Source organism: Manis pentadactyla, chromosome 8, assembly GCF_030020395.1.
Source record: "Manis pentadactyla isolate mManPen7 chromosome 8, mManPen7.hap1, whole genome shotgun sequence".
Taxonomy (NCBI): Eukaryota; Metazoa; Chordata; class Mammalia; order Pholidota; family Manidae; genus Manis; species Manis pentadactyla.
The window spans coordinates 31,073,805-31,096,866 of record NC_080026.1 but is presented as its reverse complement, the minus strand read 5'-3'; positions in this window follow the sequence as shown (position 1 = coordinate 31,096,866).

Here is a 23,062-nt window from a genome sequence, read left to right as displayed (position 1 = left end):
TGGAAGATACATCAGATGAGGAGGAGGGGGTAGAGGTGGTGCCAGAGGCACCAACCCATCCTCTATTAAAATCCTGCCTGATTGTAGTTAAAAAAATTAAACTGCAGCAACTTTGTGTTCCTATGGGAGAGGTGCAGCCCCCTCCCCAGGTCATGGACCACTCCATGCTCCACCCCTATACTCAGTCAGAGCTGGTGGATTTGGGCTCCTGTTTTCAGCAGAAACCTGGTGAATCTATGTCAACCTGGCTTCTGAGCCTTTGGGATGTAGGGGTGGATGGGATTATTCTGTCTGGGTTAGAAGTGGGAAAGATGGCTATTCTTAAAACTCATCCTGCCTTGCGGCAGCAATTACAAAATACATACCAGACCCCAGGGAGCCACCTCTTGACTGACTGATGGCCCCACTTCTCACTGTATGGCGCAATGGAGATGATTTGCCATCTTTCCCCACTAGAGTGCAGACTTATGCTGAGCTCCAACAGGTGTTTCAGTAGTTGGGGGTGAAAAATGCCACTTATAACCCAGAACATCATGGCCCGGTAAGGAGTTGCTTACAGCAGGGATGAGGGATATGGTGCTTCAAAGGGCTCCCTCAACCCTGTTTGGGTCCCTAGTGGCCATTCTTGTCCCTCATATAGGGCAACCATAAATGAGGTTACGCAGATTGCAGCAGGTTTGGGCTAGGCAGAGGTGATGTGGGGATGGAAGGGAGCGTGGTCTACTACTGATAGGAAGAGTTTAAAAGGCCCCGTGAATGTCACAAGGACCCAGATGTTGGTTGATTTGATAAATGCAAGAGCAGATAAAGAGAAATTGTACAGGAAGACAAATAATATCTTACTGGAGCTGTGGCAACAACTGAAGCCAGAGCAGTGGTTTCAGCCATTGACTGAGGTGAGGACCAAGAAATGGAAGCCAGATACAAAGCCACAGGGCAGCCTGTGTGCTTGGAGAACTTTCTGCTGAAGAGTAACTGACCTTGTCTGGACCCTCACGGGAAGATGGTTGGGTGACACAGTTTGACTGAGGGGAGGGTCAAGGCACCTGCCTTGGGGGACTGAGTGGGGACTAGAGAATGGCAACTCTTAGTGGTTTCCTAGGACCCCTGCACTGTTACAGATGGCCAAGATTACAATGTGAAACCTGACCAGGAATCCCTGGGGCATTGGTCGGGTGGGTTAATCAAGTTAAAGACTGACAAAAGGGCCAGTGTCTCTGGCCACATCTCCAGCCAGGGACCTGAAGCCATTTGTGTATGTATGGATAAAATGGCCAGGGGAGGGAAAGAAACTTTCTTGGGACTCCTTGATACAGGAGCCCAGTGCACTGTGATTCCAAAACTTGCTTGTGTCATCTTATCAGGGGCTCAGAGATCGGAAGGATATGGAGATGCAAAGGTTGATGGGATTAAGATGAAAGTTTGGATGAAAATTGGGGGTAAGGCTATCAGAGTGAAACAAGCCTGAATCCCAAGGGGATTGGGGCATCTGCCTGCAAAGGAGAGCATTGTGTGCAAGATCTGCCTGTGTTGTTGTTATTAAAACGTGTCTTATTGCCCATAAGATTAGTCTCTCTAATGCTTTTTAAGGATTGGGCACACATCACAGAAAAAAGTTCTGTTTGCTGGTGAGCATAGAGCTCCTTACTGGTTCTGCTACCTGCCTCCGGTGGACAGTGCAAGTCATGAACTCCTCTGAGTAGCACTGGTTTGAGTATGGCTGGAATGACCACTTAGTGGCAATTGATCTCCTCAGGCTTGAGGATCATCATAACTTTGTTGTTATCTGTATCAAAATTTCTGTTATATATGTGCTGTTATAGCCTCTGTTGCTGTCATGAGGTCTGGTTACAGTGCTCCAGCTTTCTCACACAGGGATCATCACAGAAGACTGAGGGGCAATAGATTGTGAGGCAAGAATCCTGGAAGGGTGGAGTGCAGGGAAAATGGAGGTTCCATGGCCAGGATCCTCACCTGATACCCACTGTGTACATGAAATGAGGTAATACTTAGCCTACTGCACAGGTACATGCTTGTACAACCATTGGCAATAAGCTGTTACAGTGGTGCAGCTTTAAAAAGACTTCTGCCTGGTGCTAAGAGCAGAGGGAAGCAGGAGAGTGGAGCCTGGTGAAGAAAGCAAGAGAACAGGAGAAAGGGGAGCAGAAGCTGATCCGGGCAGAGACAGTGGTGGATGGGAGTCTAGCACTCGACCTAGTGTCATGAGAATAAACCTTGATATGAGCTCCATTGTACCCCAATGTTCCATTGTCATTATTCAGTCTCACTGAATCCATAGTGAACTTGCCTGGAACTGGGAATCCCTCCAACCTGGAGCCACTGTGAGTGAAGATATGCAAGGTAGAGATCAACCACTCTTTGAAAGCATGATTGAAGAAAAAATTGATGAGTCTAATGCCTGGCATATAAGAAGCACCTGTTAATATGTGTTGAAGAAACACATGAGTATCCTAGGCTTTGGGCAAGATCAAGGCAGCATTGTCATTAAATGATGAAAGAGACATAAGCATGTTATTACATTGAAAGATATGGAGCCTTTGGGGAATGAAAAAAAAAGCAATATATAATAAAGTTCTGGAAAATAAAATAGGAATGTCTCAGCACATAGGTAAAACAATTCACTTTGAATAAAAATAGCAGTAAAGATACAGAGACATTCAAATGTTAACATATTTGTAAATGAGGGGCAGGAAATTGGGAGCATTTATATGATAGTCTCTATTCTGTCTGTAAATTAAGGAACTTCATGCTAAAAGTAAGAATGGCAGGCAAGGGACTTTCAGAAATGAGGTGATTGATTAGAATGACTTTAGTATTAAGGTAAATGGAGCTGGTCATGGACACCTTGGACTGGCCAACAACCCAGGACACCCAGATGGTTTTAGATAGCAAAAATCTCTTTGGGGCAAATTTCCCAGTCTCTGTGTTTCCCTCGAGCCATGCACAGGGGAACAACTAAGAGTAGCAGGACAAGGGTGAGTGGACCAATGATTTCCTAGGGTTTTTCAGTCTGGATCAATAGAAGGACAAAAGTATGAGGGAATGGAAGGTACTGGCAAGACAGGAGCTTACTGTAGGGTCCTCATTTAAGAAATAAGAAAATAAAGCAAAAAGTTGAAAAATTTGGTGGCAGTGAAATAGAGAATACATACATTCTAATTATGTTCTGATATTAAAAGTTTGAGATTGAAGTTTTTAAGATAAAGCATTTCCAGAGATTGACAAGGTGCAAGGGGTCACTGAAGTGGAGATATTTATTGAAATTAAGTACATAAAAGGACAAAGAGTCTGGGTATAGGATGTGGAAAACATGTGATGTGACTTGGAATTTTAAAAGACTGTGGTTTATTAAAAAAACTAAGCACTTCTACATTTAGAAAAAGTGCTCAGCAACAGTAGTGGTGATTTACAGTGCAAACAAAACAATTCCAGAGGCCTGTATAATGGTTACTGCACCTGAATATGTCATTAATGTATCTGTTCAGAAAGATCAGAACATTATAAATATAAGCCAGTAAGTGTTTTTATTTTTTATCGGTGCTCGGATTTATTAAGATTCACTCCTTTATATGCATTTTACTATTGTTGTATTCCTGCAATGTATAATATATAAATACACATATATGCACCTATTAACTATGATTTGGTATTCAGTTTTACTTCATTAAGACAGAAGCATAAGATGAATAAACATTTTCATATATATAAAATATATAAATTATAAATCATAAATATATATATAAAATCTGAAGTCACAGATTCTTAGAAATTGCTATGCTTACCTAAGCAGAGTGAGTCTATGACAGTCTGAATTAACTACCCACACACTTAGTAATTTCTACTTATTATGTGATCCATATCTATTGTTTTAGAAATATTCCAATATATCCTTATAGTCTCCTCTCAGTGAGGAGAATCCTGAATGGAATGTTAACATGAGGAGGTTTGGTTTTGATGTGGGCACCATTTTTAATGGACTTTCACAATAGAGCATCTCTGTCCACGGCCAACGATCCCCTCCTCTTCCTCCACTTTTTAGCTTGGCCCTGTGCCAAAACTCTGATCAGCTCTTTCGACCTGCAAATCTACCATCTCCTAAAATAATATTTGTTTAAACTGCTTCATTCTATTCTAGATAAAAATACTACAGCCTTCCTCACAAGAAATAGTGTTATCGCAAGTTTGAACCATTGAAAAAGTAGTATTGCCTCCAAGGGGGTATGCCATCTTAATAAGACATATCTTCAAGTCAAGGAAAAATGTACTTTTCAAATCCTACATGCGTTATAAACCACCACTTACGAAACCTTTGTTCTAAAGTGTTGCCAATCCGACCTGAGGCAGGCATTTTATTGCATTTAAAAGGTCTCCAAGGATGTTAGGGAATCTTAGGTGAACTTGTAGGCCTGGTGGATATAATGAACAAAAGTTTTTGTTTTTTGAAGTTTTCTCAAGGCTTTTCTCCTGGGCATTGAATGAAATGTAACTTCCATTACTAGTCTAACTTCATGTAGTGCTGGCAGAAATTTTAGGAATAGAAATAACTGGTGAATGTAATAAAGTAAAAAAATACTAATGCTCTTTCTTCACTCTCCTGCTATTCCACTGAAGGATGTGGTAATAGAAAATATTGTTAACCTAATTAAAAAATAGATGCCAGCCGTCCATAAAAATGAAACTAAATGTTATTTTTAGAAAATTTTACTTTTGTGACTTACCTTTCTAGTTAGTTTCAGAAAAAATTACCACTCAGACATCTGTCAATATCAATTATTTTCTCTCCTTTCAAAACTCTCTCCTTTCTTGATGAGTGAGTTCAGTGCTTTTACCCAAATTCATTGAGTAAACCAGTTCACACTAGGGTGCTAATGCCTTTCTGGATTGCTCTCCTCAGAGATATTTTCTACTTCTCCTGCTTTACTTACATGAACCTTTTTACACTTATTTGTCCAAAAATATATTTTTGAACATGAACTTTATGACTGCCACTGTTCTAGGCCCTAAAATATGCAAGCAGACAAGACCTTAAAGAGCAGTTCATAATAAAGCTTACATTTAAATGGTGAGCAATCAACCCACAAAAAAGATTTCATAATGCAGACGACTTAGGGGCTCCAACCCCAGTGCAGTTGAAAATCTGTGTATAACTTTGCCCCAAGATCTTAACAACTAATAGCCTACTGTTGACCAGAAGCCTTGCCAATAACATAAATTATGCCAATAACATAATAAATGTTGATAACATAAATTTTCTTTTCTAGAGAGGAAAAGAAAAAGGGATATGAAGCCCCTTAAATCTGCTTGTCCCCAAAATGTCAGGGTTTGCCCAACACAGTAAGAACGTCTCTGATGCTGAAAGTTCAAACAAATGGGTTGGAGGCTACCTTGAACAAAAAAGTCCTACTTGAAGTATCTCAAAACAGACCATGTAAAACTAGCTTTAATATCAAGTACTTTTGAGTCCTGCTTCTGAGTCTTTTGAGGAGAAAAAGAATTGTCAGATCTCCATAGGATGCTAATATCCATGGTTTGAAAAAAAAGCTGTATGAAAAATAACTTTCCAAAACTCTCTGAATGTTTCACCTTTTTGTCTTATTAATCATAAAAGCATGCAATAGAATTTGGCAGCTATTTATAACAAGGTATAGGAGACATGTAATATATTCAGGTTATAGATAATATTTGATGAATATGTGGGCTACAGATTCAGCAGTATCTCTGAGGACTCTTAGGATGAAACAAGCCCATATTCTCCTTTTGGAGAGTAATGTTTATGTTAAGAGACAAGTACATAAGAAATTTGGAGTAAATTTCATTTCCACAGTAATGCTGACTTAAACTAAAGCACCCTCCCTTGCTGTCACTGTGTATCCTACAGTAGTGTCCCCCAATTCTATAATCCTATTTTAATTTCTAAGACTGTCCTCATTTTCATATGTGTCTTATGCCATAATCCCACAATATGCTTTGGCCTTTTGCTGACTAATAACTAAGCATTGATACTACTTGTCTCTCCCACCAGCTCGCAGATCCATGGCAGAAAACAACACTGTTCACTAGGGCTACTGTTCTGGCCGTTCATGGCTCAGGTGTAATACAAGTGGGCCCTGAGTCTAACTGTTACCAGCTGAGATACTGTTTTTCCCAGGATCGTGTCTTGGAGGAGACAAAGAATGAAGCCAACAGACAAAAGAGTATGGAGCAATGCGCAAAGTTTTTAATGAGGAGTGAAAATAAAAGGGCTCTTGCTGATCAGGAGGAGCTCCAAGGGAGAACGCAGTTAGGACTGCAGTGTACAGGGTTTATAAGCACAGAGAAATTTACGTGATTGGCAGGGGGAGTGGGGGCTTTTTGCTAGGGTCTAGCTGAATTCTAAAGAAAAATACTCCCTTGTTTTCCAGGCTGAATTTTCCAGGTGTCCAGGGTGTGGCTTCTTGTTTACTATGAAGACTTGACCATAGGTCCCTCATGATTTCAACTTACAGGGGCCTTGAACTCTATCTGCCTGCATCCCACTAACACCTGCCTCAATTCCCCCTCAGAAGAGGTAACCCTAACTGCCACTAGAGAGAGGGGCAAAGACCACTTGAGCTGTCTCCTGCTGGCAAAGGGTGGCAGCTGGAGAATGGCAGTCTGGGTTCACTGAGTGGCCTACCTAGTGGCCCACAATAGAAGTCACGAGGGACTATCGCAGAGGGTTCTATTTGTACCATCATCTGCAGCTTTATCAACTCTAAATGAGAGGAGACAAACTTACTTAGAAGGTTGAGCAAACCAGCGCCAAACAGTAAGGCCAAGAAAACCAGCAGCGAGGGCCCAGCAAAGGAGAGGATCCAAGAGGCCCATGTTCGTATCTGAGTGCACCCTTCCCATGAGGTCAAGAGCCACTGGCAGATCTAATTGTTAGCAGGACTTAGCTCCTAGCTTTTTTTTAATTTTAAGATTTTGTTTTCTTAAGTATTCAAAAACCTTACTTAGACATAAAGCATGAGAAATCATTTTGATAAAACAATTAGAAAAACCCTTCACAGTCTTTCAATATTAAGAACAGACTAGTAGTTCAAGAAAACTTTGTCTTTTTAACAAACAAAACAAAATTCTAATCTCATGGTGTACTTGATTAAACTTCATTTACTTCCTTCCACAAGCCTTTTACAACTTTCTTTTTACTTTCAGAGTTTCTCCTCTTTAAATCACCGGCTTTACTTAAGGACAAAATTACTTCCTTTTCCCTCAATAAAAATGCATTTCCACCCCTCATATCTTTTCTTATCAAAACGCAATTCTTTTCTAGCATGCAGAGATGTTTCCCTTATTATTTCAAGCAGTCAAAGCCTCCATTAAACATCAAAGTCAAGTTTCTCTCTTTTTTGAAAGATTTTACAGATAACATCAACTTAAATGACTTTAAGTAAACCTAGGCAGCTGATAACTACAAAGACATGTCTGTTTCAGTTAAATTTAAACTAGCATCAGTGCTGAATATTTTGTATCACAATTTCTGAAAGTTTTGGAATGCCCAATTTTTACAAGTGCTTGTCTTTAAACTAACTAATTTGTAGCAATACCATCCAGAGGTAGAAAAATACCTTCCATTGCATATATATACATGCAAATATGTAGATTGAGGCACAATGACCACAGTTATTCTAGGCTGCAATTCTCATGAGGACTGGCAGCAGTTTGGTAGGACCCAACTTGCAAATGGAGTTTCAACCCACAGTTCTCTCCTGCCGTCTCTGGCCACAAAGAGAGTGCGATACACACTTCTGCAATCCTAGGGTCTCCAATCTGACGGTTACTAAGCCAACTTCATAGGACACAAAACAAGCTTGGCAATACTATCCAGGGGTAACATATAAGAACACATACAAAGACAGAGAAACTGAGATAAAGATGTTCTAGTTACTAATATTTAATTGCAAAATGATGTTGTAATTAATGGTCTCATTTTGGGGCCATTTTTCTCTGCTTGGCAGTTTGTATTGAGGCCAATTGGTGTTACAGAAGGAAATCAGCTTCTTTCCTTTTAGCTCATCTGATTTAAAGTATCTTATTTTTTTATATACCCTAAAGGTGAGTAGTTTAGAGTGCCATTTAGGGGCCAGGCTGTATTGCAGAAGATTAATTTCTTCTGTCTCACAGAGTCTAGTTTAAAAACCTCCCAATTTTTGAGGATGTACTTTAGAGGAGTAGTTCCCAAAGTGGTCTTAGATTTCAAGTTGCCTGTCTGAAAGACACCAGGAAAGAGAAGGGCATCCCTTTTTCTGTTTATGGCATCTGAAAGGCAAGGCATCCCTTGGCCTATCCCTTCCCTCTTAAAGGGAAGTCTGTGCCCCCACTCATGCTTGCAACAGCATTGGGAGAGTATCTGTCTCTGGACCTGCCAGCAGAGCCACACTGTGGTGCCAGAGAGCTGCCTGGGGTTGGGTTCTGGGCCCTCTCGGTCTGAGAGGCAACCATGTGATTATCAGTCTAAAGTACAGATCTTGGTGTGCCTCCCATGCCAGTGGTGCCATCACCATAAGAGATGTCTCAAGGTGTCTTCCACTAGGCAGGGGCACCTGACCCACTGGGTTCTGAGGAGGTCCTTCCTGATCCTGAAGGTTAGACTGAGAAAATCCTTTGACTCAAACAGTAAGAGGTGGGATGTAACTCAAAAGCCATGTCGAGGAGGTCATCGTTATTAGATTGTATTCATACGAAACCCATTCTTCCAATCCTGCACCCCACTGACACCGTAAGAGGTGGTGACATAAGAAAGTCATTCCTCTTCCATAATCTAGAGGTCAGAATCCCCTGCCCAGTCAGTGCCTTATAGCCAGGGATAGGATCCAAGGGACAATTTGCCTTCTGCAGAGGGATACTAACTGGGGAAAATTAAAATTTCCATCTGCTTTCCCATCTCCCATAGGACACCAGGGACAAGTAATAAGCATAGTTGTGCCCAATATCCAACCAAATTGGCATGTACTTAATTCTCCTAAATCACAAGTCATGAGGTCTTGAAAGAAGAAGGGAGTAGAGGGGCTCAAGTGAGGGGACATCATTTGTTTTGCCTTGGAGAGTAAAGAATCAAAGAAATGCTCAATCCACATAAGGAGCTTTTGCTGGGAGCCAGAAGAGGTTGCCCAAGTCACTCTTACAAGAGAGGATTCTCAGGGGAACCTCCCCCCAACTCCTCCTGAACCTCTAGAAGCATGAGACAGGGAAGGAGAAGCGGCTCCTTATGGATACCCAGTTGGGCAGTCGGGGTCTGTGTTCTGAAAGGAGACCTTGGAGAGTCCACTGAGGACTAGCCTCCGTCGGGACCTCGCAGTTGTCTGCCTGTCTCCCTCAGTCCCTCGCATCCAAGGATAGCTTCAAAAGAGAATTCTGGCCCTTACTTGGCTTATGTTCCCAGCTGTTGGGGGATCAACTGAGGAGGACTCAGAGGAACCTAAAACCTGAGTCTTAAGGTCAGCAGCTGTGATAGTCACTTTTAAATGGCTGATGGGTGCCTGATGTTATGCACAGCAGTCAGTGTGTCTCTAAAAGGAAAGTCAAAATAAGACGCTGGTTGCAGCTGGTACTCACCCTTCAAAGGAGGTCCTGGACAAGCGCCCAGCAATGTTACTGGCTGAGATGCTGGTTTTCCCAGGATCATGACATGGAGGCAATGAAGAATGAAGCTAACAGACAAGGAGCAGCCAGCAACGCTTTTAATGAGGAATGAAAATGAGAAGGATCCTGCTAATCAGGAGGGGCTTCAAGGGAGGATGCTGTTAGGACTGCAGTGTCTAGTGTTTATAAGCATGGAGAAATTTACATGATTGGCAGGGGTGGTCTTGTTACTAGGGCCTAGCTGGGTTCAAAAGAAAAAACTCCCTGTTTTTCAGTCTGAATTTTCCAGGTGTCCCGAGTGTGGCTTCCTGTTTACTGCAAAGCCTTGACCCTCAGTCCCTCCTGACTGGGGACTTGAACTTAATCTGCAACTTATAGGAGCCTTGAACTCTATCTTCCTGGTCCAACTAACACCCGCCTCATAAGTAGTTCTCCCTTTGAAGATTTTCAGAAACTCATTTTACCACCATTTCATGTGAGACACTGTAATTGCCATGAGAAGTCATTCTACAAAATTTCAAGGTTTCCACGCAATTTAGTCAAAAGATTAGAAATTCTCAGGGGGAAATGAACCCAGCTTAAAAGCTTCCTTACTAACTGATTGAAATGCTCACCTGTTGGGCATATTTATTTGTCTGTTTTTATGATTAGGTGAAAAGTATGTGATTTTTATCCTCCAAAGAAGATAAAGTCAGATTAGTTGGATACAAATTCAAATTCCAGAATTTTTACACAAGTTGTCTCAGTTTTATCTGTAAAATGGAGATAATAATAGTATCTACTTCATAGAGTTATTATTAGTTTTAAATCAGTTAATATTTATGAAGTGCCTGGCATGGAGAAAGCCCACATAAGTGGTTGTTAATTATAAGTCATAGGTAAAGGAAAGAGATCATAGCAGTCTAAGTCTTAATTGGCATAATTTGTATATTCTTCTATTTAAAAAGCTTTATAAGAACTCTTATAACTTAAATAGCAAGCTTTCATTGCAAATATCCCTTTGAAGATTATTACAACTTTAAACTAAAAGATATCTTAAGAATTTTAAATCCGAGTTTTCTAACTTACTAATGAGAACACCAAAGCTTAGAGAAGTACATTGATTTATCTAAGAACACAAAGCTGGTTAGTCACAGAACTTGGACTAAAACCTAAATATTTTAATCCTTGACCCAGTGTTCCTTTCAGTGTGCAATTCTGACACAATTAAATTTTTGCAGCCAAATGTGGCTGTGGTTTTCAAAGGCTTTTCAACATACTCCAGGATCCAGAAGTTTAAAGAAAAAGGAAAAAGGAAAAAGGACATATTGTGACTATCAAGCCAGAAATACACATTCTTCTAGTTTATAGTTTCCAAATATAATACAGGACACCAGTTGTGTGTGCATTTCAGATTAACAACAAAGAAGAAGGACAAAAGTATTATATTTGCAAAGGGCAGATATTGTCATTACAATCCCATCTTGGACTTAAGATATATTTGTGATAGTAACAATAACAGAGCTAACATTAAGTGCTCTGCATGTGCCAGTTTATCATAGGTTTATGGATATTGTCTCACTTAATGCTCACACATCCTAGGTTGTCAAGTACTATTATTATCCTCATCATATCTGAGAAGAATGTCAGTGTGCGCTGAACCCACAGAGGTTTATTTGTAGCTCACACAGTATCTATCAGAGGTGAGTGGCATCCTCTTCTGTGGATTCAGGCAGAGGGAAAAGCTTCCATCCAAACCCTTCTGAGTCTCACGGTGTAGGGGACAAGAGCTCATGATGGGTCTATGCCACAGCTCAGAATGCTACTTCTTTCAAGTGGCACATGCCTCTTTGACTCCCATGTCATTGGCCAAAGCAAGACAGATATCCAGTTCAGAAAACAATGGGGCAAGAGAGTATAATTCTTTTCCAGCATGGAGTGGCAAATATTTTGAGCAATGAAACCATGTACTTTATGAAGAAACTGAGGCATTGCACAGTTAAGGTACCATGGTCACATGGTCAGATTTTGACTGAGGCATCCTGAGTCCACAACCTGTGTTTCTAAGCCTCTGCTAGACTGTCTCTTGGCTATGTGGGGACAGCGCCTATGTCCGTTAGCACACCTTCTGAACATGTTGACTGGGAAAAGAGAAGGCCCTGGGAAGTGTGTCATGCCAGGTGCTCCTGGCTTCCTCCCTGTGATGACAGCTTCAGATGTATCACTAGGTCACATTGGGGACCTTGCCTCCTGCACTGTGCACAATACTGTGATTGAAACAGAATGCCTTTTTTTGTTGTGTTCTGTCGAGTTTTAAAAAATGTATAAACAGTGTCCTGCACTTTAAATAAGATCCATTAGCAAAGCCCAGACACTATTAGCCAGTGTAATGACTTTCAGGTCGCAGATGTTTGTACACATTCTACCCGTGATTCTTATGATTGCCACTGAGTGGTTACACCTCCTTTACCAAGCTGAATAATACATCGCACTTAAACTGACACCTCACCAGAGACAGAGTGCTTCTGCAAGGCCTTGGAGAGCCCAGGCTGTTGAAAATGAATGGATATTAAAGTGAAATATTAGGCCACGTAGTGGAGTGTGACTTCTTGCAAAAGAATGTTAAAATGATGTTATTGGCAAGTTGGAGAACACAATAAGGAGAAAATGATTATAACAGCTACTAAAAAATGACTTCTTATGAAAAATTCATTTATTACCTTAAAGGGCTTGTTTGTAATTATAACCATTTTCCCATTGTGGTAAGAAAACATAAATCTGTTTCTCTTTCATGCTCAGGTAGATGACTGTTTTCTTTATTCTTTTTTAACATCTTTTCAAAACTTAGATCTATTTGCATTTCTCTAATTGATGAGAGAAATAAATTTTACTCAGATCATCATCAAGCAAAGCAAAAATTTGCACATGGCATTTCTGAGAGGAGAGTCTGAGAACTCTTGCTCGGTCGTGTAATTTTATAGTATTTTTTATGGCACATAATTTTACCATAAACAACCTCTTTCATGTATTTTAAGTGATCCAGAGCAAAGCTTTATTGAAGCAGCATTAGAAAAAAATCCCTATGGTTCCAGACTCTGAAACTTTCCTTTTGGGAAATGCATATAAAGATTAGGCAGACATTGGGCTCCACATCACATTATATATTCTTCTCCAAGTAGGGCACGGCTTTTTTATTTGTGAGTCAGTATGTTACAAGATAACTTGGCCCCTCTTTTTAAAAATAAGTCTAACACAGAGAACAATGCCAAGAAGTCTAAGGTATGTGTTTTAATACATCCTCTTCTCCTTTGCTAAAAGAATACACTCATTAAAAAAAATTTGTTTTCCAGCATGTTTTAGACTTGCTGAGCCTAATGAACTAACAAACGTGTAGCTGGGAATGGTTAGGAATATGAAGATGAGGAATGGAGCAGAGTAATTGCTCTCAACCTACGTTCATATTGGATTCATCTTTAGGGATTCCCAAGGCCCTGCTACCTGGGTTGCATTCCCAGGATTTCTGATTGAACTGGTTTGGAGTGCAGCCTGGGTGCTGGGATTGTAAGCCTTCCAGGTGACTTTAATGTACAGCTAAGTGAATCACTAGAATCAACAGTGAGGGAGAAGAGCACTTTGATTGAGAGCTGGACAGACAAAGATCTTGTGGTGGCATTCATGGCCTCTTTCTTTTCTGGTAGAACTGCCAGTAACCTATTCCTCCTCCTGCTCCCCTGCCTGGTCTTTCTTTCTCCTTCTTTTCTCTTTCCCTATCTTATAAATCTTCTTACATCCCAGACAAAGTGACTTACATGGATTCACTCACTGAGTCCTCAACATAAACATAGTTTAGGTAACAATATTATCCCTATTTCTCAGACAAGGGAATGGATGGCCAGACAGCTTTAGTAATAGGAACAGAGTTGGAAATTCATGATGGTTTTGTGTTTGGGTTCCTGTTTTAAGATGAGCCCAGAAATGTATTCTATTCTTCTCATGACTCTTACATCAGTTATTGAAGTAATCAATTCACAGTAGATTCTCTTTTCTGAATTTTTATTGTTTGTGTTTGTGTTTATGAAATGAAAATACTTTTGAAAGTTCAGAGAGATGCTCATCTTCTCAAGCATTCCTTCTCTAGTTTCTTATTTCTGCCTAAACCCACTCAATAGGCAACTATTAGGTAGGATTAAGTATGATTTTCTACTTATACACAAATACCTCTGAGCAGGGAGATGTGTTTGGTAACATATTTAGCTATTAAGTTTTTTTTTACATAGTACCAAAACTTTCTAAATTCTCACTCTGATCTTCCATCACTGGGGACTCTGTTCAAGTCTAGTAAACAGTGATAAGAGGACAATAAAGATGTTTGAATGATAAAACATTAGCCTTAGCCTCCATGTGGACATAAGGAAATGGAGATGGTTAAAGCGAAAGTGGAAAAGATTATGCCAATTTCTCTAATGATTCCTGTACAGTTAGACAATGGCAGTTTGCAAAGGAACCATCTCATCCTCCTCATCTTTAACCTTGCCTTTTACAGCCATTTTCTTTATTCTAAGTCTCAAGATCTTATGCATGAATTTGCTAGAATTTTGTACACATACACATTATTTTTCAATAACATACTTGATCTAATTTACATTTTTATATTTTATACAACAAAACTATTTCCAGCATGCACATGGATTATAGGCAACTAGTAAGTAACTAGGAAGGAAAATTTTCATGGAGTGGGAAAAGTATGGAAATATTTTATAATATAAATACAGTGAAACACTGGTGTGGATGGATTATCTATCTATCTATCTATATTACTTGCAGAGGAAAATATGAGGACAAAACTCGCCTCCTTCAAAATTTGTTTTTGCATCATTTTAGAAAATGTCAGCATTTCAATATCATGACTCAATACAAACATAGCACTAGAAATCGTTTATTTTGATTTTGTATCCCCCAAACTGAGGCTAGTAGACAGTGACCACTTTCATCCAGAGTATGACCATACCTGCTACCACAGAGGAAGCCACAGAATGAGATTCCAGAGTAGTGCTTTTAACTATGAATGCTACTATATGAAGCCATATAAAGTATCTTGTAACAACTGTCCTCTAACTTGAACATTGCCTTCAGAAATCAATCTAATCCTATGGATTTTCTATTATCCTAAACATTTTGAAAGTGTCTCTACTGGACACACATCTCACAATTACTGCATCAAGATTTTTTCCACTTTTGGAAGAACTGTGTGCTTGAAGATGTTGGGATTTCTTTTCTTGGCCTGAATATATTCAGTGATAAGTCCAAGATGTTATGCTAAATTTTAACAGCCTTCAAAAGTCCTGTATGGGGGAATTATATCTCTTAACTCATTTAGAGATAAGTCATTCTCTTTCAAAATTATCAAGGATCAGTTTGCATTCATAGACGAAATCATGATTAATGTGAGACAAAAGGCCTACTCAGTAAAAGAGATCAAAGAAACGTATGGTGGAATTCATGAATCATTCTCAATTCTTAAACCCTGTTACCTGCTGTAATAGAAGACAGCGGAGACCCTGAGTCCCTCTCTTTCATTTAAACTCTCAGTCTTCAATTCAGAGAAGAATAAACATTCTTTGCACTCATGGGAATTCTGAAAATCACTCCCCCAGGAGATAGTGAGTTAAACTTTCTTCATTGCACATAGCACAGAAGATCTGGGAGAGATAAAAGGGAATTCCTCCTAGTTTTCATTTCCTAAATGACAGGTCAGAGTGGGTGCTCCTCTTGGCACTGTCTCTGATACAAAAATAAGTGTCTCTTGAATCTTTCTTGCATTCCAGACCTTTCCAGGGCAACCTATTTTTAGCACCAGTTGATATACTGTCACATATCTCTTTTACACCATCCTGTAAGTCCTTAATTTTACATACCTCCTGTTCAGGAGGGGAGCAGACACATAGCAAAGCACAGCAAAAAGCATTTTACACACAATCACAGATTTGACTTTAATAAGTAAGAGTGAATATGATTATAGAAAACTTCCAAAAACCTTAAAGATTCATTCTTTTAATAAAATGGGATATCAAGTTGGGAAATAGCTATGTGACTGAATATCTAGATGTGATTAAAATATATTGGAACTGATTTTCTTGCATTGGATATAAAGTGACTTTGCAGACAAATCCAAAAGGCGAATTAGCAAAGTATTTGAATAATGAAAATTACACTGGAATATGAATTTCACTTTGAAAGTTTACTCTTTGAAGGACTGTAGTCTCATGCATACATAAGCAATACAATGTTTCATAAGATGCATTACTTCACAGTCAGTCTTTTCATAACTCACCACATGACTGATTTATTCAATAACTATGACTCTTCTCAATCTATATTGTCTTGTCTCTTGACAATACACCATGATTTAGTTCAATCAGAAAAGTTGTTTAATACTTATTTATAAACCTGACTAAGGTGAGTTCAGCAGGAGTGAATAGGGATGGTAGTAATGGCAGAGGCAGTGTGCCATTGCCAACACTCCAGGTTAATATTATTAACTCTGCACATAATAACCCAGTGGTAAACCTGGGGAGCAACATGTTACCCCTAAGGGATCTTTGGCTTGTTTCAACCTATGTCCCTCATTGACATCCCATATTTTTTATCTGGATAGCCAAAAATTTGATGCCAAGAAGCTGGGAATTAACTAGTTTTGTATCATTGGAGGTTGAATTTAAAAGTATTACATCTGAGTGATGTCAGCAAGATGGCTGAATAAGGCATCCCTCATTCATATTCCCCTATCAAAACAATAATTTGCATCCATCCACAAATAAAAGTGCCTTTGTGGGTGTTGTGGGATTCAGGTAGGGAATTGTGAAACCCTAGTGCAGTCCAAGAATGAGGAGAGCTGTTTTCAGAAAAGAAGAGATCTGCATCCAGGCAGCTGACCTGGTGATCATTTTCCTAGCTATAAACCTGAATACAGCTACAGTCTTACTTGGCATTGGTTCTGTAATCAGCACCATAATAAAGACAAAGAAGTAGTCTCTTCCACCCATTTATTGGGTTTTAAGCACACAGAAGTCAGTCCTGATTGTAGATCCTGAAAGTGGTACATGAACTGGTTCCAACCACTCTCAGCCATGGTTCATGGGCTCCAGGAAAATACTGAATTATACAATCACCCATGGATGAGACAACTTTTGTGAAAATCTAGGAGTCCAGTGGAGAAGTTCCAGCACACTGTTGGGGCAAAAATAATCTGAGATTGTTTACTTTGAGGATATCATAGAGACTATAGGAGGTGACACCTTTGTCAAATGCAAAAACAGAAAAAGCAAGATTTCAAGGAACATGAAAAATCAAGGAAACAATGACATCACCAAAGGAACACAATGATTTTGCATTAACCAACTCCAAAGACTTGGAGATCTGCAATTTATCCAATAAAGAACTCAAAGTAGCTATTTTAAGGTTGCTCAGTGAACTGTAAGAAAACACACAATGATAATTCAGTGAAATCTGGAAAATAATTCACAAACAAAATGAGAAGTCTAACAAAGAGATAGAAATCATAAGAAACACCATGCACTGGAACTGAAGAATATAATAAATGAAATGAAAAATAAGATTAGAGAACATCAGCAGTAGAATCTGTGAAATATGAGACAAGACTTTTGAAATTATCCAGTCAGAGGACAACAAAGCTAAATGAATGAAAGGAATAAAGAAAGCCTATGTGACCTATGGAATACTATTGAGAGAGACTACCTATGAATTTTTGGAGTCCCAGAAGGAGAAGTGGGGGTAAAGGGAGCAAAAAGCTTATTTAAGGAGGTAATGTCTGGGGGAAGATTTGTAAACACAAGTTTGTGAAGTTAATAGGTCATGCCCAAATTTCAATCCAAAATGCTTTTCTCCAAGATACATTATAATGAAACTGTTTAAAATTAAAGGAAAAAGAAAAACTTTTAAACCAGTAAGAGAAAAATATTCTTTCTACAAGGGAACCTCCATAAGGCAATCAGTAGATTTCTCAGAAGAAAACTTCCAGGCCAGGAGAGAGTGGGATGATATATTCAAAGTGCTGAAAGAAACTGTCAACCAAGAATACTTTGCCTGGCAAAGTTGTCCTTCAGAAGTGATGATGAGATAAACAAACAAAAGCTGAGGGAGTTTATCACTACTAGATTTTCCTTACATAAAATGCTGAAATTTCTTCAAGTTGAAAGAAAAGGATACTAGTTGATAAAATGAAAAAATGAAAAAATATAGTACAGGGATAAAGGTAAATATACAGTCAGATTCAAAATACTCTAATCCTGTAATAGGGTGGTGTGTTTGCCACTTAACTCTGGTATAAAGTTTGAAAAAAGGTATTAAAAATAACTATAACTTCAGTGACTTGTTAATGAATGCACAATAGAAGAAAAAGTACATGGTGATCTGAAAAACTTAAAAACTTAAAAGGAGATAGTAAGGGTAGAGTTTTGTATATGACTGAATCTTAGTTGTCATCAGTATAAAATAGACTGTTATATCTCTCATATGTAAGCCTCGTGGTGATTACAAAACAAAAACCAACAGAAGTATACAAAAGATAAAAAGAAGAGAATCAAAGCACATCACTACAAAAAAACTATCAATTCATAAAGGAATAGCAGGAGAGGAAGAATGGAACAAAGGAACTATTAAAAAGCCAGGAAAAAATTAATTAGAACACATTAGTAAGTCTTACAAGTCAATAATTACTTTAAATCTGAAGATATTTAATTTTATAATCAAAATAATCCCTCTCATATACAGCTAACTAATGTTTGACAAAAGAGCCAAGAACACTAGGCTGGGAAAGGACAGACTTCAATAAATGGTGCTGGGAAAGCTGGATAATTATATGCAAAATAATGAAATTGGCACCCTGATTTAAACCACTCACAAAAATTAACCAAAAATGTACCAGAGACTTAAACATAAGACTTGAAACCATAAACTCCTTGAAGAAAATGGTAAAAACTCCTTGACATCAGTTTTGGCAAAGATTTTTTGAATATGACACCTGAGGCACAGGCAATGAGTGTTAACGAAATAATAAAAATAACAAGTGGAATGGCATCCGAATAAAGTTTCTGCAGGGCAAAAGAAAAAGTCGAAAATGAAAAGGCAACTTATGCCATGGAAGAAAATATTTGCAAGCCATCTATCTGATGTGAGGTTAATATCTAAAATATATAAGAGACTCATACAACTCAACAGTAAAAAAGCCAATTTGATTTAAAAAATGGGCTTTTTTATCAACATTTTTAGACATTTTAGACATTTTCCAAAGTGATATACAACTGACATATAGGTAAATGAAAAGATGCTCAACATCACTAATCACCAGGGAAATTCAAATGGAATCTACCATGAGATATCATCTCACATCTATTATATCCAAAAGAAATGAAGTCAGAATCTCAAAGAGATATCTACACTCCCAAGTTCATGGCAGCATTATTCACAAAAGCCAAGATAGGGAAACAACCAAAGTATCCATCTACAGAGGAATGGATAAAGAAGATGTGGTGATATATAAATATATATAATATCACACACACATGTATATATACACACACACACACAGACGAATATTACTCAGTCATGATAAAGATGTAAATCCTGCCATTTGTGACAACATGGGTGGAACTCAAGGGCATACGCTAAGTGAAATAAGCCAGACACAGACAGACAAATACTGTCTGATATCACCGATCTGTGGAATCCATAAAAGTTGAATTCAGAAACAGAGAGTAGAATGGTGGTTGCCAGGAGATGGAGAGTGGATGAAATGGGGAGATGTTAAAGGGCACAGATTTACAGTTATAAGAGGAATATGTTCTCTGCACACCATAGTGTCTATAGTTAATAATACTACATTAGATACATGAAAATTGTTAATAGAATATATCTTAAATATTCTTACTACAAAAAAAAGGTAATTACATGAGTTGATGGAGATGTTACTAACTGGACTGTCGTAATCATTTCATGATATATATGTTTATCCAATGATCATATGTATGTCTTCAACTTACACAAAAATAATAAAAGTGAGTCTCTTGTAAAGTTGAAAAAATTATATTGATAATAAAGATTTATAATTTTCTTTCTAAATGGTTATTAATAATAACACACAGGTACAAATATGCTAGTTACTTCGATAAGCTATCTTATGAAGAAAAACTTAAAAAAAATTTTAAGCTAAGCATTGAAATTTAATAAGGTTTCCATGAGTCAAAGTGAAAACTGTGGTAGTGGGCAGGGAAGACTCTAAAGTTTAGGAGAAATGCTGAAAGTCAGGGGATAGAAGAAACAATTTAAAGTCCTTCTACATAAAAACTAGGCTACCTGTTAACTAAGGAAAAACACTTGGATATGAAAGTTCTTTCCTACTTTCCCAGCACTGAAACACTTTGAGGATCATCAATATGAATAAGTAGTCAAATTCAATATCAGCACAAATATAAATGTTTAAAATATATTTCTATTCTGTTGATGCTGTAGTCTCTGGAAGCACAGTAATATGAATTTTAACCACACAACTTATCATATGGGAGAATACTTGACTCATGTAAGTGCTAATGATAGCCAACCAGTTTTCAGCTATTGCTTGTTAATCTGAAGATGTTCCCAGTCAGTTAGCTTTTAAAAACAAAACCTAAAATTGTTAAATAAAAGTAATTTTTGTGTTATATTTTAGAGGGGAAATGATCCATTACCCATTTTAAATGTATTATTTTCAGGTTGGTGAAGAGTGCCTTTTGTCCACATTGGCCAATTAAAGGATCTTGTAAACTTTCTAGGATTTACAAAGACTATTCAATCCTTTCATCATACAGATTCTTCCTGCCCCTGGCAATTGGCTTTGAGAGTTGTAAAATTGATTTAGGGGGTCGGGGGTGGGTCTTGAGTCTGATTCTGCATTCCGGCTAATTGGGAAATGATGCTTGTGATACAGCATGTCTTTGAAGTGGTCAAGATAGATGATGGTCTCTAAAACAAATGAAAAACTAACAAGCCCAGTTCAGGCATGTTTGACAGCAGCACTTAAAATGCAAAGGGAAAATGGACAAAGTCCTATTACTCTGATAATGGCAGTGTATTACATATATCCATTTCCAATTAAAAAGGAAACCTGAGGAATATACCTGTCAGTTAATCATCTCTCTTGAAAACAAAGTCTCCTCGGTATTCCTTCATCTAGGGTTTACATATGCAATCTTTCAAATTGGATGTGTTTTTATGGTTTTGTAGGGGACTTAGGTCATAATTATCACTCTTTGTCCTCCCTAACAAAAAATATAATTTCCTGGCATCTTTCTCCTGGTTATTGCTATAGCACACCCTAGTGTCTAATGAACTAAGAGAAGATACAATTAAATCACGGAAAGGAGGCTCTCGCACCTGTGACTCAGGGTCACTGCTCTAAATGGACAAATCTAATCAACCAGACATGGCAGCAGCAGTCTGAGTTTTTCTTATTTGGTCAGAGACACCAAACGTCATTTCCTTTCATTTGCTAACTCAGCATCTGGATGAGACATGATAGGAACCTGGCAGGTCAGAATTTTCTCCCCTTCAAACAGGTACCATGGGGTTTATATTGGGAAGGATCACTCCATTAATTTAACCAAGATATTTTGAAGGTCGTAGGAGCTTCCCATGGCTATTTTGTTGAAAAATAAGAATAATAATATACTTGAGGGTCAGGTTTAGTTGACCATCAAACAATTCCCTGCCTTGGCTTGAGTAAGGAAGTTAGCTCTTTTTACCTGCATTTTTCACTAGACATCTGGATAAATATTTCACAGTATTAATTTTATTTTGATGACACGATAGTCATAAAAATGATCAGGTCTTTATTTTCTCCTTTAGTATCGTATGAAACATGATAGACATTTCTTTGTCCTCTGGAACATATATAGTTTGTTAGCAAGAAGTAATATATTTATTTTATATCTCTCATAAGATACTAGGCATGTAGTAGACACTTGGAAAATGCTGGCTGACCAGATTGTTATTTGACAAACCCATGACATCGCTGGTTATATGAAATGATCAGGAATGTTACATTGTTACCATTTATTCAGGATGTGAAATATTTTGGAATGTCTCTGGACATTTCTGACAATTCATTTGATCTTGATATATTTTCCAGAACATTTCCACTCTCTATATTGCTGCAAAATTCTGAATATTTTCAATAATAGTATTCAGAGAGCAAATGTCACTTGAGAAAGTCTAAGTGGTTAACAGTTTTAATTTCTTATCTGGATACATTTTATTGTAATTCAGACACAACTTCTTTTGGGGAGTCTATGAGTTCAAGGAAACAGCATTTTAGCTCAATGGAAAACATTATCTTAATCAAAGCCTAAGTGAGAAATGCCTACCACCAACCATGTAGATAGAAATATTGACTTGCCAAGAAAAGCTTAAGAAAAACACAGTGCCTGATTTCATCCATTATAAAATGCATGTACTTCTTTGCAACTTAGCAGCTTGATTTGGTATAGCTTGTGTGGGTAATAAGATGAAGAAGTAGACAGGGTTTTCTGCTTACTACAAATTCTTTCTCTCCTGCCCTTTACATTTTATGAGTCACTTCCAGTCATATTATTTTTTATGGTTGTATTATCTTGGTAGGGACATGGTGTCTGTGTGTTTCACAGGTGAGGAAACTCATACTTCAATTTCTAATTTGTTTGGTCAAGGTAGTTTAGCTGGTAAGATAAGGAGACCAAAGCCTTTTTGCTACTAGGAAAACTAGACACTGATAATACTCTCTAAGTTTACTCAGAGGCATTACTATAACATCCAGATTTCATGGTTCTTGGCTGTTGGATTTTTTTGTTTGGGGAATTTCTTTGACATGAGTGAACCAGTCATCCGACCTTTGCTGAAAAGACATATGACCTCCTGGTCTCTGCAGGCATCATGACCGCACAGTCAGGTCTCCTGAGGGTCCCTGAGTGCTGCTGGTTAGTGCTCGTGAGGGCTACGGCCTCTCTTGAGAGGTGGGGATGATTTGAATCATCTATTACTAACAACTTGTTTCAGAAGCTGCCTTCCCGGAAAAAACTCTGGGAGGTGGTTGCTTTTACTCATTTGCTTTGCCTTTTGTAGAAACAGTTTGGTAATGGAAAAACATATACAAAATGAAAATTCAATAACTCCAGAGAAAGAAGGAGAATCTTGAGGAAAAATATGTTTCCCTCCCTCCCTCCCAGGTACTATTGATCTTTTAAAAATGAAGACATTGAAACTTGAGTTTGATCTCATGACTTAAGGGTGAGAGCATTTCTGACAAGTCAGACTTCTGCCCCTGGGCTGGCCATCAATCTGAATTGTGTCACCAGGCCTTTAACCTCTCTATCTTTGATGCAGCAAAGCATGGAATGGAGCAAAAAGATAACTGTGAGGAAAAAATATGAAA